General features: G+C 43.1%; 1 protein-coding gene across 1 annotated transcript in view; it reads right to left on the minus strand.

The window, feature by feature from the left end:
- The window catches only part of LOC5574115 (fringe glycosyltransferase), a 407849-nt gene that overhangs the window by 207000 nt on the left and 182660 nt on the right, over positions 1-18189 (minus strand). The window lies entirely within an intron of this gene.

An 18189-nucleotide genomic window follows, 5' to 3' on the forward strand; every position in this document is an offset into this window, starting at 1 on the left:
CACTAGATTCGATCAAGTACTCGTTCGGAGTCACCAACGGTTGGAACTGTTGCTCCTTCCTGGCGTACTGATCGTAGATCTTGCGCCAGATGCCCGTTTCGAACACCCAACCTAACATACGCTCGAAGCGCTCCCTCAATGGATGACCCCTCGCAAATCCGAAGCTCGTAGGATAAGGCGATATACGTTCCGGCAACAAGATCGCCAAGCGATCGTTCGTCCGCGGATTGTAGTTCAACTCCGAGTTGTAGAATGCTTCGGCTGATCCACAGTAGTACAGCATGGCCATCTTCCCGATAAAGGAATCCTTAGCGGCTCTGACCACTTGAACTTTGGCTCCAGCTCCGTAGGTCCGCATCATTTCAACTTCTGGAGCGCCCACAACGAAACGTTCGCCACGGTTGATCAGGTCGGCCATCGTTCGCGGATTGGGAGCATACCGCAGCGAAGCCATGTATTGGATCACCTTAACTTCGTAGCCTGCGGTGAGCACGAACTCGATCAGGACTACGGTCAGCAGCAGTAGGCGCCATCGATCGAATCGGATGAAGAATCGCATGATCAAGAAGATGCAAACGAAAATCCACACTCCAAGCTGAAAAGGTTTGGTGAACTGAAGCAGAATCAGATGCTCGTGTCGTTTGGGCACCACTACGCAGACTGCATCCCATTGCGGAAGATAGAGCCGATCGGCGGAGATCAGAAGGCAAGCCATTCGTCGGATATTGAAGTCAACCCAAGAGTCCATCGGAGGACACCTTTCGGACGATTTGGGATCAAATTGGTAGGTGATTGTGGCGTTCTGGTAGCTTGCGATGGTTTCGATAAGCTCCTGATCAAGTCCTGCAATTCTGTGCGGCTTGTCGGTGAATTTCATGTGGTAGATGAATGGGAAGAGTTTCGTATACTGAACCTTGTAGACGTAACCATTCAGGTTGGTGGACGCAGCAGGAGTCAGCAGTCTGGCGATAGATCGAGGTTCATCGGATCGTAGAAATCCGTACGGAATGAGCGTTAGGTTCATGCTGAGTGGATCGTAGATTACGTGGATCGCTTTGGCTACTTTGAGTGTCCGCAGTAAGGAGGATGAGTGTTGTACGACTGTTGTGGGATCTGGAGAATTGCGTAGGAATATTATTGGGAGGATGTGGGACTTAACGAAGGCCGTGAAATTCTTGGTTGTATCCGTGATATTCTCCGAAAAGTACAAGACTCTGTCTCTTCTGAAAGAAGCGCATGAAGAATTGTAGATGGTTTTTGGGATTTGTAGATGTTGAACCAAAAGCTCCAGAAGGGGTTCCTTTACGTCAGCTAAGACCGCATCGTAATTGCTGAGCAGGGCGTTTTCGGTGAGTTCTTCACTGAATTGTTCTATGCTGAGTGACTCTACAGCTGAACTGTACAGCATGACAACTATGATGAACCTCATTCCGACGTACAATGAATGGAATCTTAGTGGAAACATAGTTTAAATTGGTATTGAAAAGGCTTTCAAATTTTGAATTGTAGTTGTTGAATCCTAATTGCAGCTTTGGCAAATGGATTCGTTTGCGTCATTCATTTGTTAAAGATTAATTTGAGAAGAATCTATAAATCATGAGAAATATTGTAGAACTCAATAATTATCAAACAAAAAACTTCAAACCATTTTGGAGTTTTGAAACCCGAATCTACGGCTAGCAGAGTTGTTTTTTCGATAAGCTTTACATAAAATTGGGAATTGCTTCTTACGAGCGTCCAAGTTTGTGAGAAGTTTTTTTTCTAGCTTCCAAAATGATTTTTTAAGTTTTTGTGAAACTTCTTTCAAGATTCTTAAAAGCTTCTTCCAAGCTTCTCATTACCTTTTCGTAGCTTCTCAGTACCTTTTTCTAGCTTCTCAGGTGCTTTCTTCAAATCTTCTTGAATGATTTTGCCCAATTTCTGGGAAGCTTGTTTTCAAAAGTCAGGAAAGCTTTTTACAATCTTTTAGGAAGCTTTTCTCACGCATCTAGGAAGCTTTTTTAAAGATTCTTGTTCCAAATTTCTTTCTTCAAATCTTCTTGAATGATTTTGCCAAGTTTCTGGGAAGCTTTTTTCAAGATTTAGGAAAGCCTCTAAGAAGCTTTTTTTACGCTTTATAGGAAGTTTTTTTTCAAGCTTCTAGTAATCTTTCTTCAAGCTTCTAGGATGCTTTTTCAAGCTTCAAGGAAGCTTTCTTCAAGCTTCTAGGAAACTTCTTCCAAACCTCTAGGAAGCTTTTTTCAAGCTTCTAAGAAACTTTTTTCAAGCCACTAGGAAGCTTTGCTTTTTCAATTTTTTGTGAAACTTCTATTTTCAAGCTTCTAGGAAGCTTTTTTCAAACTTCTAGGAAGCTTTTTTCAAGCTTCTAGGAAGCTCTTTTCAAGCTTCTAGGGAGCTTTTTTTAAGCTTCTAGGAAGGTTTTTTCAAGCTGCTAGGAAGCTTTTTTCAAGCTTCTAGGTAGCTTTTTTTAAGCTTCTGGAAGGACTTTTCCAAATTTATTTCTTCAAATCTTTTTGAATGATTTTGCAAAGTTTCTGGAAAGTTTTTTTTTTTTCAATATTCAGGAAAGCTTTTAACAAGCTTCTGGGAAGCTTTTTTCACACCTTTAGGAAGCTTTTTTCAAGCTTCTAGGAAGCTTTTTTCGAGCTTAGAGAAATTTTTTTTTCAAGATTCTAAGAAGCTATTTTCCAGTTTCTATGAAGCTTCTTACAAGCTTCGAGGAAGCTTTTTTCAAACTTCAAGGAAGCTTTTTTCAAGATTCTAGGAAGATTTTTTCAAGCTACAAGATTTTTTTTTCAAGCTTCTAAGAGGACTTTTCCAAATTTCTTTCTTCAAATCTTGTTGAATTATTTTGCTAAGCTTCTGGGAAGCTTTTTTCAATATTCAGGAAAGCTTTTCACAAGCTTCTAGGAACGCTTCTAGGAAGTTTTTTTCAAGCTTCTAGGAAGCTTTTTTCGAGCTGCTAGGAAGCTTTTTTTCAAGCTTCTTTAAAGCTTTTTTCAAGCTTATAGGAAGCTAATTTAAAGCTTCTAGGAAGCTTTTTTCAAGCTACTAGGAAGCTTTTTTCAAGCTTCTAGCAAGCTTTCTCAAGCTGCTTGGAAGCTTTTTTCAAGCTTTTAGGAAGCTTTTTTCAAGCTTCTAGGAAAATTTTTTTCAAGCTTCTGGGAGGATTTTTCCAAATGTATTTCTTCAAATCTTCAAAGCTTTTTTTCAAGATTCAGAAAAGCTTTCAATATGCTCGGAAGCTTTTTTCACACCTCTAGGAAGCTTTTTTAAGCTTTGAGAAAGCTTTTCCAAGCTTCGAGGAAGCCATTTTTTTCAAGCTTCTAGGAGGACTTTTCCAAATTTGTTTTTTCAACTCTTCAAAGCTTTTTTTCAATATTCAGGAAAGCTTCTAATAAGCTTCTGAGAAGCTTTTTTCACACCTCTAGGAAGCTTTTTTCAAGCTTTGAGGAAGCTTTTTTCAAGCTTCTAGGAAGCTTTTTTCAAGCTTCTAGGAAGCTTTCTTTACAAGCTTCTAGGAGGACTTTTCCAATTTTATTTCTACAAATCTTCAAAGCTTTTTTTCAATTTTCAAAGCTTTCATGCTTTTAATAAGCTTCTGGGATGTTTTTTTTCACACCTCTAGGAAACCTTTTTCAAGCTTCGAGGAAGCTTTTTCAAGCTTCTAGGATGCTTTTTTCAAGCTCCTAGTAAGCTTTTTTCAAGCTTCTAGGAAGCTTTTTTCAAGCTTCGAGGCAGCTTTTTTCAAGTTTCTAGGAAGCTTTTTTCAAGCTTCTAGGAAGCTTTTTTTTCAAGCTTCTGGGAGGATTTTTCCAAATTTATTTCTTCAAATCTTCAAAGCTTTTTTTCAAGATTCAGGAAAGCTTTTAATATGCTCGGAAGCTTTTTTCACACCTCTAGGAAGCTTTTTCAAGCTTCGAGGAAGCTTTTTCAAGCTTCGAGGAAGCTATTTTCAAGCTAGTAGGAAGTTTTTTTTTCAAGCTTCTAGGAGGACTTTTCCAAATTTCTTTTTTCAAATCTTCAAAGCTTTTTTTCAAGATTCAGGAAAGCTTCTAATAAGCTTCTGAGAAGCTTTTTTCACACCTCTAATAAGCTTTTTTCAAGCTTTGAGGAAGCTTTTTTTTACAAACTTCTAGGAGGACTTTTCCAATTTTATTTCTACAAATCTTCAAAGCTTTTTTTCAATTTTCAAAGCTTTCAAGCTTTTAATAAGCTTCTGGGATGTTTTTTTTTTCATACCTCTAGGAAACCTTTTTCAAGCTTCGAGGAAGCTTTTTCAAGCTTCTAGGATGCTTTTTTCAAGCTCCTAGTAAGCTTTTTCCAAGCTCCTAGGAAGATTTTTTCAAGCTTCGAGGCAGCTTTTTTCAAGTTTCTAGGAAGCTTTTTTCAAGCAAGCAAGCTTTCAAGAAGCTTTTTTCAAGCCTCTAGGATTTTCAAGCTTCTAGGAAGCTTTTTCATGCTTCTAGGAAGCTTTCTCAAGCTTCTAGGAAGGTTTTTCAAGCTTCTAGGAAGCTTTTTTAAGTTTCTAGGAATTTTTTTAAAGCTTCTAGGAAGCTTTTTCGAGCTTATAGGAAGCTTTCTCAAGCTTCTAGGAAGCTTTTTTCAAGCTTCTAGGAAGCTTTTTTCAAGCCACTAGGAAGCTTTGGTGTTTTTAAAGTTTTTGTCAAACTTCTTTCAAGCTTTTTAGAAGTTTTTTCCAAGCTTCTCGTGTTCCCTTCAAATCTTCTTGTATGATTTTGCCAAGTTTCTGGGAAGCTCTTTTTAAGATTCAGGAAGGTTTTTTCGAGCTTCTAGGTAACTTTTCCAAGCTTCTAGGAAGCATTTTTCAAGCTTCTAGGAAGCCTTTTCAAGCTTCTAGGAAGTTTTTTTTTCAAGCTTCTAGAAAGCTTTTTTCATGCATCTTGGAAGAATTTTCCTAGCTCCTTGGAAGCTTTTCAAACCTTCTGTGAAGCCTTTTCGAACTTTCTGGGAAGCTTTTTCCAAGCTTCTGGCTAATTCTTTTACCATCTTCTGAGAAGCCCTTTCTTAGCACTGGGAAGCTTTTCGAAGTTTTTGGGAAGTTTTTCCAAGTTACTGGGACGTTTTACCCAAGCTTTTGAAAATTTTTCCCAAGCTTCTGGGACTTCTTCTTTATCCAAGCTTTTGAAAGCTTTTTCTAAGCTTCTGGAACTTTTTCTTATTTTATCGTAAGCTTTTTCTGAGGTTCTGTAAATCTTCGATGAGCTTTCCAATCTTCGATGATATTTTTTAATTTCCAGATGCTTTTGCCAGGGTTTGAGAAGCCAATGACCAATGACGAAAACTGAAAAACGAATACTGTTTATTGCACAAACACTCGGATGTACTTAAATGTCCAAACAACTCTAAACACAGTGTCCTGGTTAATACAAAAACAACGTTACTATCATATCCTCAATGAATTCCTTCGCCAACTCAGAATTTCCGAATCACATCCCAGCTCAACGGTTCTAAGGCCTCGCCCAATACTTCTCCACCACGAACGTCCCCAGCGCCAGACCCCATCCGACCCCGCAAACCATCCACAACGGTTCAAAATCGCCGAACTCGATCAGGTATTCGTTGGGAGCCACCAACGGTTGAAACTTCTGCTCCTCCGTGGCGTACTGATCGTAGATCTTGCGCCAGATGCCGCTCTCGAACGCCCAGCCCAGCATACGCTCGAACCGTTCCCTCAGCGGATGACCATCTGCGAAGCCAAAACTCGTAGGATACGGAGATAGCCGTTCCGGCAGCAGGATCATGATACGATCGTTCGTCAACGGATTGTAGTTCATCTTCGTATTGATCAACGATTCAGCCGTCAGGCAGAAGTACAACATTGCGGCCTTACCGAGATAGGTGTCCTTGGCGAGATCTGTCACTTTGATCTTGATTCTTGTCCCGAATGACAGCAAGAACTCCACTTCAGCAGGTCCAACGACGAACTGTTCCCCGCGGTCGATCAGCTCGATCATGGTCCGTGGATTAGGAGCATAGCGTAGCGTAGCCATGTACTCGATCACCTTTACTTCGTAGCTGGCGGTGAGCATAAACTCGATCAAGACCACGGCTAGGAGTAGCAGGCGCCATCGGTTGAACCGGAAGAAAAATCTCGCTACAAGGAAAGACAGGACCATAATCCAGACGCTGGGAAGGAAAGGTTTGGTGAACTGAAGCATAACTGGGCGCTCGTGTCGCTTGGGCACCACTACGCAGACGCTGTCCCAGTTCGGCAGGTAGAGCCGATCCGGGGATATCACCGGATTACCTGATCGTCGTATGTTGAAGTCAACGGACGCTTCGATGCTCGGATACCATTCGTGGGATCTGGGATCGATTCCGTAGAGGATGGTGGCATTCTGGTGGATGGCGATGGTTTGGATCAGTTGATGATCGAGGCCACCGATTGCGTAGGATCCGTCTTCGGCATATTTGTGGTACGAGAAGGGGTAGAGCTTGGTGTAGTGGACTTTGTAGACGTGGCCGTGCAGGTTTGTGGATGCGCTGTGGGTCACGAGGTTTGCGATGGAGTTGGGTTCATCGATTGGTAGATATCCATAAGGGATGAGGGTAAGGTTTGGACTGAGTGGATGATAGATTATGTGAATCGCCTTGGCGATCCTCAGTTTTCTTAGTTGAGTAAACGTGCGTTGAACGGCTTTTATGGTGTTTGAAGAGTTGCGATGGAAGATAATCGGGAGAACGTGGGATTTGAGGCAAGCGGTGAAGTTCTGAAACGACCGAATGATATTGAATAACGCAAGATCGAAGATCAGTATGTCACCTCAGTGGAGTCCGTAATGTTCTGCAAAAAGTACAAAACGCGACTTCTTCCGAATGCACCGCATGACGAGCTGTAAATAGTTTTGGGCAGCTTGACATTCTTGATCAGCTTGTCAAGAAAAGGTTGGGTCCAGTCCTTGAAGGCCACGTCATAGTTATTGATCGGAGCGTATTGTACAAGTTCATCGCTGAACTGCTCTAAGTTGATCAGCTCTACCGCTGTGATGCACAGCGTAATGACTGCGATGGACTTCATTTTGATTGACAGTGAATAGAGTGATTGTTTGAATATGGCTTAAATTTGTACTGATGGGGTTTCAACATTGTGACAGGCCACTCTTAATTGCTATGAAAATGGACATTTTAGTCCTGAATCGTTATCTTTTTATTTTGCTTTTAGCGATAACTTGAGGTATAAACGATCTAGCTGGAGGCAGATAACCTCAAAATACGATCTGGTCAAAGTCATCACTTGAAGGAAGCTTATTGTTAAGTTCTTTGAAAAATTCATGGGAGGATTCTGTTACACCAATTTACTCGGTCCATTGCTGTGTCCCTCCAACTTCAATTTAGGCCTACCCTCTCCAGATCCTGTTGCGCACCTGATCAAGCCACCTCGATCGCCGTGCTCCCCGCCTTTTTGTACTAACCGGATTCGATGCGAACACCATTTTTGCAGGGTTGTTGTCCGGTAGTCTTGCAACATGCCCTGCCCAACACACCCTTCCGGCTTTCGCCACTTTCTGGATACTGGGTTCACCATAGAGCCTAGCGGTCCTAAGCACCCTTCGTTCGAACACTCCAAGCGTTTGCAGGTCCTCTGCCAGCATGGTCCAGGCTTCAGCACCACCGGTCTTATTAGCGTTTTGTACATGGTACATTTGGTGCGGGGATGAATCTTTCTCAATCGCTGCTTCTTCTGAAGTCCATAGAAGGCGCGACTTCCACTGATGATGCGTCTCCGTATTTCACGACTAACGTTGTTATCAGTCATTAACAAGGATCCGAGGTAGACGAACTCATCAACCACCTCAAAAGTATCCACGTCTACCGTAACACTGCTTCCTAGGTGGGCTCTGTCACGCTTGGTTCCGCCTATCAGCCTGTACTTTGTTTTTGACGTATTCACCACAAAGCCGACTTTTGTCGTTTTACGTTTCAGGCGGGTGTACAGGTCTGCCAACGTTCCAAATGTTCTGCCGACAATATCCATATCAACCGCGAAGCAAACAAATTGACTGGATCTTGTGAAAATCGTACCTCGGTTATTGAACCCGGCTCTCCGCACGAAAGTCCATCACCCTGTCGAAGTCCCCGGCGGGATTTGAACGAACTGGAATGTTCGCCCGAAATATTCACGCTATTCTGTACACCGTCCATCGTTGCTCTCAATAGTCTTGTGAGCTTCCCGGGAAAGCTGTACTCGTCCATGATTTTCCATAGATCTTCGCGGTCTATGCTATCATAAGCCGTTTCCCAGATTCTAACAATCAGCCGGCCTTACCAACGACCTTGTCGTTCTTGAGCTGGTTGATGACATCCTTAACTTCCCTCAATGTGGGAACAGGCTGGTTTCCTTCGTCCGTCGTGCTGATGTAGTCACTTCCTCCACTGTCGTGACCCTCTGCGCCTGTGCTCTCAGTGCCATTCAGGTGCTCATGGTAGTGCTGCTTTTACCTTTCAATCACATCACGTCCGTCCGTCAAGATGCTTCCATCCTCATTCATAATAAAATAACTTCGAACACAATTTTATTTCTTAAAAATAAGGTAACAAAGAAATTTTGTGCAGCGTTTAATTAATCCGTATTTGTATGGATCTAATCCTAACTCATCGAACATATACCTTAATCAATTCGAAGCATCACAACCCTTGACAAATTCTTGCGATTTTGAGCCTGCTCCCAAACCATTTCACCTATGAAAACCAAAAACGATAGTACCCACCCAATCCCGCAGATCATCCACAACGGTACAAAATCGCCAAACTCGATCAGGTGTTCGTTCGGCGCCACTAACAGCTGAAACTGCTGTTCCTCCTTGAGAAACTGGTCGTAGATCTTACGCCAAATTCCGGTTTCGAACACCCAGCTCAACATACGCTCGAAACGCTCCCGCAATGGATGGCTCCGCACAAAACCGAAGCTTGTCGGGTGCGGCCTTAGACGTTCCGGCAGCAAGATCATGATGCGATCATTCGTCTCTTCGTTGTAGTTGTACTTTGTATGAATAAGACCTTCGGCCGTTCGACAGAAGTACAACATCGCCGCCTTACCCATGTAGACTTCTTTGGAGGTACCAACCACATGCATTTTCAAAGCTTTAGCGTAGGTCTTGAGGAAATCCACTTCCGGAGGACCTACAGCGAACCACTCTCCGCGGTTGATCAAGTCGACGATGGTCCGTGGATTCGGAGCGTACCGTAGCGTGGCCATGTATTGGATCACTTTAACCTCGTAGCTTGCGGTGAGCATGAACTCGATCAGAACTACGCCTAGCAGCAGTTGACGCCAGCGGTCGAATCGGAAGAAGAACCGTGCGATCAGGAACGCTATGACTAGGATCCAGACTTCGGTTTGGAACGGCTTGGTGAACTGCTGCGTGATGAGCCGTTCGTGACGCTTGGGCGCCACTACACAGATGGCGTCCCACTCCGGCAGATGAACTCGATCAGCGGAGATCATGTCGCAACCCGATCGTCGAGTATTGAAGTCTATAGAGAAGTTGGTTGCCGGGCATAGTTTATAAAACTCGGGATCAAGCTCGAAGCGTATGGAGGCGTTCTGATGGATTGCGATGGTTTCGGTCAGCTGTTGATCAAGACCAACAATTTGGCGAATGCCGTTGGATTTCTTGTGGTAGAAAAATGGGAAGAGTATCTTGTAGTGGACTTTGTAGAGATAGCCGTGCAACTTGGTAGTACTGTTGGGAGTAATGAATGCCGCGATGGACTGGGGTTCATCGATTCGTAGATAGGCGTATGGGATGAGGGTGAAGTTGGTGTTGGAGGGACTGTAGATTACGTGGAGTGCCTTGTTGATTTTCAGCTTCCGAAGAATGGCGGATGACTGTTGAACGAGTGTCGTGGAGCTTGAAGAGCTACGAAGGAATATTATTGGCAAAGTATCAGACTCAATGCAAGCGTTGAGGTTCTGGAAGAAGCGCTATTATGATAACTTGGTCATGACGACGAAGGAATGGCTTACCTTGGGTAGATCCGTAACATTCTCCATAAAGAGCAAAACTCGACTCCTACTGAATCCATCGCACACCGATCGATTGTAGATAGTTTTGGGAAGCCTGTGTTCTTTGAACAAAATATTATGAAGGTATTCGTTCAGGTTCACAAAAACTGCGTCATAGTTATTGACTATGGCGTTTTCCGAGACTTCATTGCTGAACTGCTCCAAGCTTATGAGTTCAACTGCTGTAATGCACAACACTACACCTACGACGAACTTCATTGTGCTGAGCAAATTGATGAACTGTATAAAGTTGATTGGCTCTACCGCTGTAATCTACAGCGTAATGACTGCTATAGACTTCATTCTGATTTTTAATGAATAAAGTGGTTGTTGGAATATACCTTAGGTTGATAACTCTTAATTGCTGTGAAATAATTGATTCAAAGTGAATCTTTGCTAACATGTTAGGTAAATTTTATTAAAATCAAAGGATCGAATCTTGTTGGATTTTTGAACTTCTGTTGATATTTATGGTAGATTTCTGGTAAGATACTTTGATGGTTCAAGCATTTTTTATACTCACTATCCTACTTATTAAAACAAATGGTGATTCTTGTCGAAAAGCCATGAAACCATCTTCCGGGTTTGAACCTGCACCGAAACCTTTTCGCCAACGAATACCAAGAACGAAAAAATCCACCCGACTCCACAGATCATCCACAACGGTACAAAATCGCCATACTCGATCAAATGCTCGTTCGGTGCCACTAACAGCTGAAACTGCTGATCCTCCTTAAGGAACTGATCGTAGATCTTACGCCAAATCCCGGTTTCGAAGACCCAACTCAACATGCGCTCGAAACGCTCCCGTAACGGATGACTTCTTACAAAACCGAAGCTTGTCGGGTGCGGCCTAAGACGTTCCGGCAGCAAGATCATGATACGATCGTTCGTCGCCCGGTTGTAGTTTAACTTCGTATGAACTAAGGCTTCGGCCGTTCGACAGAAGTACAGCATTGCTGCCTTACCGATGTAGATTTCCTTGGTTGTATCAATCACATGCATCTTCAAAGTTTTACCGTAGGTCTTGAGGAAATCCACTTCCGGAGGACCTACAGCGAACCACTCCCCGCGGTTGATCAAGTCGAGGATGGCCCGTGGATTCGGAGCGTATCGTAACGTAGTCATGTATTGAATTACTTTGACCTCATAGCTCGCTGTGAGCATGAACTCGATCAGAACTACGGCTAGCAGTAGTTGACGCCAGCGATCGAATCGGAAGAAGAACCGTGCGATCAGGAAGGCTATGACCAGGATCCAGACTTCGGTTTGAAAGGGTTTGGTGAACTGCTGCATGATGAGTCGCTCGTGACGCTTGGGCGCTACAACGCAGATGGCGTCCCATTCTGGCAGATGAACTCGATCAGCGGAGATCATGTCACAGCCCGAACGCCGAGTATTGAAGTCTATAGAGAAGTTGGTGGCCGGGCATAGATCATAGTATTTGGGATCAAGCTCGAAGCGTATTGAGGCATTCTGATGGGTTGCGATGGTTTCGGTCAGCTGTTGATCAAGGCCTACTACTTGCCGTATGCCGTTGGATTTCTTGTGGTAGAAAAACGGGAAGAGCACCTTGTAGTGGGCTTTGTAGAGATAGCCGTTCAACTTCGTAGATGTGCTGGGAGTGACAAACGTCTCGATAGATTGGGGTTCATCGAATCGTAGATAAGCGTATGGGATGAGCGTAATGTTCGGGTTGAACGGATCGTAGACTACATGGATTGCCTTGTAGATTTTCAGCTTCCGAAGAATGGTGGATGACTGTTGAACGGGTATGCTGAAGTTCGAAGAGTTGCGAAGGAATATCATCGGCAAAGTATCAGATTCAATGCAAGTTTGGATGTTCTGTAAGAAGTGCTATGATGACAACTATGTTGACGTTGAAGGAATAGATCACCTTGGACAAATCTGTTACATTCTCTAAGAAGAGCAAAACTCGGCTCCTACTGAATGCATCGCACATCGATCGAATGTAGATTGTTTTGGGAAGTTTCAGTTCTCTGATCAAGATGTTCTGCAGGTGATCACTCAGGCCGACAAATACTGCGTCGTAGTTATTGATCATGGCGTTTTCCGAGACTTCATTGCTGAACTGATTCCAGCTAATCAGCTCAACTGAGGTAATGCTCAGCAAAACACCTATGACGCTTCGCATTCTGATCAACACTGAGCAAATTGGTTTTACAACACCAGTTTTGTTTGATTCTGAGAAGGGTTTAACATTCTGAAAGGTGATAGTTAAGCCTGATTGGTATTGTGATCAATTATGGCTTATGACTAATGAATACGTCAGCATCATGCTGTAGATTGCATTAGGAAAGGTTGTATGGACAGTTCAGGGGTTTTCCGTGTGTTAAAAAGTAAGTTAAGGACAATAATTTCAAAGCTCTCCAAATTACTCCACAATTTTGAACACTTAATCTACAGCTTTCACATCAGAATTTCATGCCAACGCTTTTTCCATGAATGTCCTTGAAGAAGGTGGAAGCAAATTGAGACAAAAATTCCAAAGATCTCCAAATTGTTCCTCAACTTTGAACACTGAATCTACAGCTCCTGTGACAGAATTTCGTGAAAATATTTTTAAGGTAGATGTCCTCATGCTTGTATTAATTGATTATATGATAAATCGTTTGATTCAGAACGAAATTTACTCTGTGAAACTCACTCATCCTTGACGAAGTTCTTCTTCTCACAATGTAATAAATTTATCTCCGCCAAGAATATGACCTTAAAGAGTGTAAAAGTATCCAGTCATTGTAACAAAAAATCCCTCCCCTCTGATCAAGCTACACAACAAAAAACGCGATACCCCAACCGACGATTATTTATTACTTATAAACATGTTTCAGTTTCAATTACATCCGACAATCAAGCATAGGATGTATGATGCTCTCATCTCATCGCTTCCATCGTCGAGCGCGCAGAAAAAAAAACTGCACCTACAAAGAAAGGATGAACGAGACTGGCTATTCCCCAGGCCGAGAGCTAATTGATTATAAAATATGATCCGACTCGGTGCCCGTTTTTTTTGCCCATCGCTCATTTCTCACTCCGGAGAAACGTTCTACGGTTCAAATTTCTTCGAGGAAGTGACTAGAATCTCGCTCCTTCCTAGGCAAACGAACGGCAGCAGCCAACAATCACAAGCTTTTAATCTCGATTTCAATTAAAAACTTCCCGTATCGATCGACGGTTGGTTGCCCGAGACGAATCGGATTCGGCTTTCAACAAGATTGTTATAGATCGGTCATGTCTCAGGCCGAATAGCCTCCGCGAGAAGGGGCGAAAATTGGCACAAGATTACAGCGAGTCTCTGAAACAAATTGCCACATATTATGGACCCGCACTCTAGTTGCTGTTAGGTATTTTTTTTGCTTCAACTCTCGGCCAACTTGGATGAATCATTTGCTGAAGTTGAACGTCGTCGTCATCGCAGTTAGCCATGGCTGCACGGATCGATGCAAATATTGAATATAGATTACACTGTATGGTTATAAAATCGATGCGATTAATTCACTTTGAGGCGGGGACACTTTTGATACAGGCTGAAATTTTTTAGACTAAATTTATGATCTTAAAGTCTTACTGTCATTTCTAGAATGTTTGAGTGCCAATCAGTGATGGAAAGTGGCGAACATGTCTACTGAACCAGAACAAAAACAAAACGCTCGCGAGTGTCTGAGTGCTGATTTACTCGCATTTGTTGTGCTCGCGAGTAAATGAAGCTGAAGTGATTCGTGAACGTATTTGGAGCTGTTCAACTGTTGCTCTTGAGAAAAAGGCCATTTTCCCTCCGAGATTTCTAGTTTATGAGGGTTTTTGACCACAAATTGGTAGTTTACTGTCGATTTGATGATAATACAATTGTCTAAATCATAAATCACACCTCGTTCGAATACTTACGAATAAACGTTCACGAACTTTTTGCTATTTCTTTTTTTTGAATTTATTCACATCAAGTCTGTTCACGAGCCCTTTCATGTTCGTTATGCGTTGGTTTACACTTGTGAGGTGCTTCGTGATGCGAACATTTCCACCACTGCTGCGAAAGAGCGAAAAGAGTGTTGTTTCTTCTATTAAAAAGTTTTTGAAAATCATTCAGCGATATTCAATACTTTTCCACATACCGCACTTCCCGAAGAAAAGCAATCTGAAAACCTATCGCGATTTATAGATCCATGGAAATAAATCGTATCGGTAAATAGAACGTATCTGCCGTGTCCGAGCCTAGGTCTGAACGGGGGTCTGACTAATGTGTGCTGCAACCTGAGACCTCCGCGGTCGTCGTCGTTGTCGTCATCTGGCGTCTTGCTGGTTTTGATTAAAATCACTCACTACGAAGCGTGTCGTTTCGTTGGTAGGTCCACAAAAGAAAGCACAACATCTGCAAGCTTGCGCTTCGGTACAAACCCATGGCCAATGGCTAATGATGGGTGATCATCGTTGTCGCTGTGAAAATTACTCTCGGGATCTAGTTTCCCGCATCGGGTCGCTTTGTTCACCGGTGACTTCCGAGCGAAATGCATTTATTGTGGACCCTTTTGGAGACACTGAGCTTGGGGAAGTGACAGCGTTCGAGGGGGGCATCATTTGTCCCCTGACGACCGGTCATAAATATTTTTGAATGTGAGGCCATTCGTGGAGTGGAAAATTTTCCGGTTAGATTTCAGGGCGGCTGTAGGTTCAGTGTTCAAAATTGCCGAATAGTTTGTAGGTCTTCACGGATTTATATAAACTTGAACGAAGTGCTTCAAATTTTCGTAGTTTTTTAGCTCACATTTCCGGAGTGCAATACAGTAACTAACTCAGTGATCAAAATTACTACCTTCTCGATCAACACTCGAGAACTTACGATTACGCAAACAAAAACAGATATATCGAAGAGCTCGATACATAGATACATTGTCACCAGCAAATCTGAGTTTTTTAGAAGAATCTCTGAGGAATTTTGGATTTCTGGGAAGAACTGTGGATGAATTTATGAAGGAATCCATATGAACAGGGTTTCTTTAAAAAGCTCTCAGCTTTTTTTTCAAAAGCTCTGTGGAAATTACTGGAGGTAATTGCTTTGGAGTGTTCAAAGATTTTCTGTAGCGAATTCTGGAGAAATTCTTCTAAACATCCTTTGAAAAATCTTTGGAATCATTTCTGGGAGAATTGGTAGAGTAATCTTTAGAAGAATTTCTGGAGAGATCCCTGACAAAGTTCTTCATAAAATCACTATAATAATTCCTAAAGGCGAAATTCTGGAAGAGACTGTTGGACCCGTTATAGTCTTCGAAAGTTTCTCTGGGGACTGTGAAATTTTGCATCAGAATTCAATGCAAGCAGAATTAAGAGAGGGAGGCGCCCAGGAAGGCTCTCCAAAAGCTTCCCAAGAAGCCTCTTCAGGAGCTCCCCAATCCCCAAGAAGGAGCTCCCAAAAGCCTCTCGAGATGTTTCCCAAAGCCTCTTTAGGAGCTTCCCAAAAGCCTCTCAAAGAGCTTCCCAGAAGACTCTCCATGAGCTTCCCAGAAGTCTCTCCATGAGCTTCCCTGAAACCGCTACATGAGATACCCAGTAGACTCCCCAAGAGCTTCTTTGAAGTCTCTCCAAGAGCTTCCTTGAAAACCTCTCCAGAAGTGTCCCAAGAAGCCTCTCCAGGAGCTTCCCAGGAGCTTCCCAGAAGTTCCCGAAAAGCTTCCCAAAAGCCTACCAGGGACTTCCTAGAAGCCTCTCCAGGAGCTTCCCATGAAGCATCTCACGAGCTTCCCAAGAAGCCTCTAGAAGAGCTTACCAAAAGGCTCACGAGGAGCTTCTCAAAACCCTCTCGAGGAGCTTCCCAGAAATCTCTACATGAGATTCCCTGTAGACTCCCCAAGAGCTTCTATGAAGTCTCTCCATTAGATTCCTAAGAGGCCTCTCCAGAAGCTTCTCAAGAATCCTCCCATGAGCTCCCCAGAAGCCTCTCCTGGAGCTTCCAAAAAAGCCTCTTCAGGGGCCTCCCGGAAGCCTCTCCAGAAGCTACCCAAGAAGCCTCTCCAGGAGCTTCCCAAGAAGCCTTTCCAGGAGCTTCCCAAGCCTTTTAAGAAGCCTCTCCAGCAACTTCCCAAGAAGCCTTTTCAAAAGTTTTCCAACAAGCCTTTCAAGCAGCTTCCCAGAAGACTCTCCAGGAGCTTCCCAGAAGCCTCTCGGCGAGCTACCCAAGCAGCCTCTCCTGGAGCTTCCCAAATACTCAGGAAATTCCCAGAAGCCTCTCGAGGAGCTTCCCAGAAGCCTCTCCATGAGCTTCTCAGAAACCTCTACATGAGATTCCCTGTAGCCTCCCCAAGAGCTTTCTTGAAGTCTCTCCAGAAGCTTCCCAAGAAGCCACTCCAGGAGCTTCTCAAGAATCCTCCCATGAGCTTCCCAGAAGTTTCTCGGAAAGCTTCCCAGAAGCCTCCCAGGTGCTTCCTAGAAGCCACTCCTGGAGCTTCCCAAGAAGCCTCTCCAAGGGCTTCCCAGAAGCCTCTCCAGCAGCTATCCGAAAGCCTTCCAGTTAGTCTCTCCAGGAGCTATCCGGAAGCCTCTCCAGGAACCTCAGGAGCTACCGAAGAAGCCTCTCCGTAAGCTTCCCAAAAAGCCTCCCCAGGAGCTTCCCAAGAAGCCTCTCCAGGAGCCTTTTAAGAAGCCTCTCAACGGGCTTTTTAAGAAGCTTCTTCTGGAGCTTCCCAACAAGCCTCTCAAGCAATTTCCCAGAAGACTCTTCAGGAGCTTCCCAGAAGCCTCTTCAGGAACTACCCGAGAAGCCTCTGAGGGAGCTTCCCAAGAAGGCTTTCCAAGAGTTTCCAAAAAGCCTCTCCAGGAACTCCCTGGAAACCTCTCCAGGAGCTACCCAAGAAGCCTCTGAATAAATAATTCCTAAAGCTTTTTCTCGAACCTGAGAACGAAATTCTTGAAGAGATTATTAGACCCTTATAATCTCTAAAGGTTTCTATGGAGTCTGTGAAATTTTGCATTGGGATTCAATGAAAAAAAAAAGACTTTGGAGATCATTTTGGTTAAAATTGAGACTAAAGATACCTACCATTAAAAATAGAGACTTTTCAATGACTTGCATTAAAATAGGGACCAAGTATCTAAAAAGAAACTTGCTATCAACTTGTATTGTCATTCATATTAAAATATATGAATATCCTTTTTAAATGAGTTTTATCAAACAATTTTGACAAAAAATAGTCCAAACTGCATGTCTTTACAACCAGTGAGTTTGTTCTAATTTCCTAGGTAACGACTTGATAAACAGTTAAAATTCTGTTAATTTTTATAGTTTTTTTCCACCGTACTGACCCGGCTAAAAGCAAAAGTTCTCAGAAGACACTGAAGATCCTCGGAAAATGTTTCATCGCCTAGAGACTCCATCTAATATTTCACTGGAATTTCTTCACCAATCTAGCAAAATAAGTAAATCGTCATAACCTGTTCTAAACATTTTTTTTTATAAATGATGCAACAAATATCCTATCTTTCCTACCCACTTCCCGCGCCACTGGCCTGCATTCTTACTGGAATATCGGCTTCCACACTAGAATTACAGAATCCTCACTGGAATCCCAAAATCCACATAAGAAATCCAGGATCCGTACTGTGATTTAAGGTTCCACACTGAAATCCCATAGAATATTATGGGACTGGAACCACGATCTCCACCCTGGAATCCCGGGATCCACATTGGAAACCCAGGATCCACATTGAAATACCTAAATCCATTCAAGGATTTACACTGGATCCAGGATCCATACTGGGATCCCAGGATCCACACTAGAGTCCCGGGATCCTAAATGGAATCATAAGATCTACAATGGAATATTTACAAACTAAATTTACACTGGAAACCCGATATCCACACTGGAATCGCAATATCCACACTAAAATACCAAAATCCACACTATAATCTTAGGATTATCAATGAAATGACACCGGAGTCTCGGGATCCACACTGGAGCTCCAGGATCCGCTCTCGAGTTACAGGATCCACGCTAGAGTCCCAGTATCCCCACTGCATTTCCAGGATCCACATTGGAAACCCAAGATTCATACTGAAATCCAAGGATCCACACTGGAAATTCAAAATTCCCGTTGATATCTCAATATCCTAGGATCCACAACGGAGATCCTAGGATCCATACTGGAATCCC

Source organism: Aedes aegypti, chromosome 2, assembly GCF_002204515.2.
Source record: "Aedes aegypti strain LVP_AGWG chromosome 2, AaegL5.0 Primary Assembly, whole genome shotgun sequence".
Classification (NCBI taxonomy): Eukaryota; Metazoa; Arthropoda; class Insecta; order Diptera; family Culicidae; genus Aedes; species Aedes aegypti.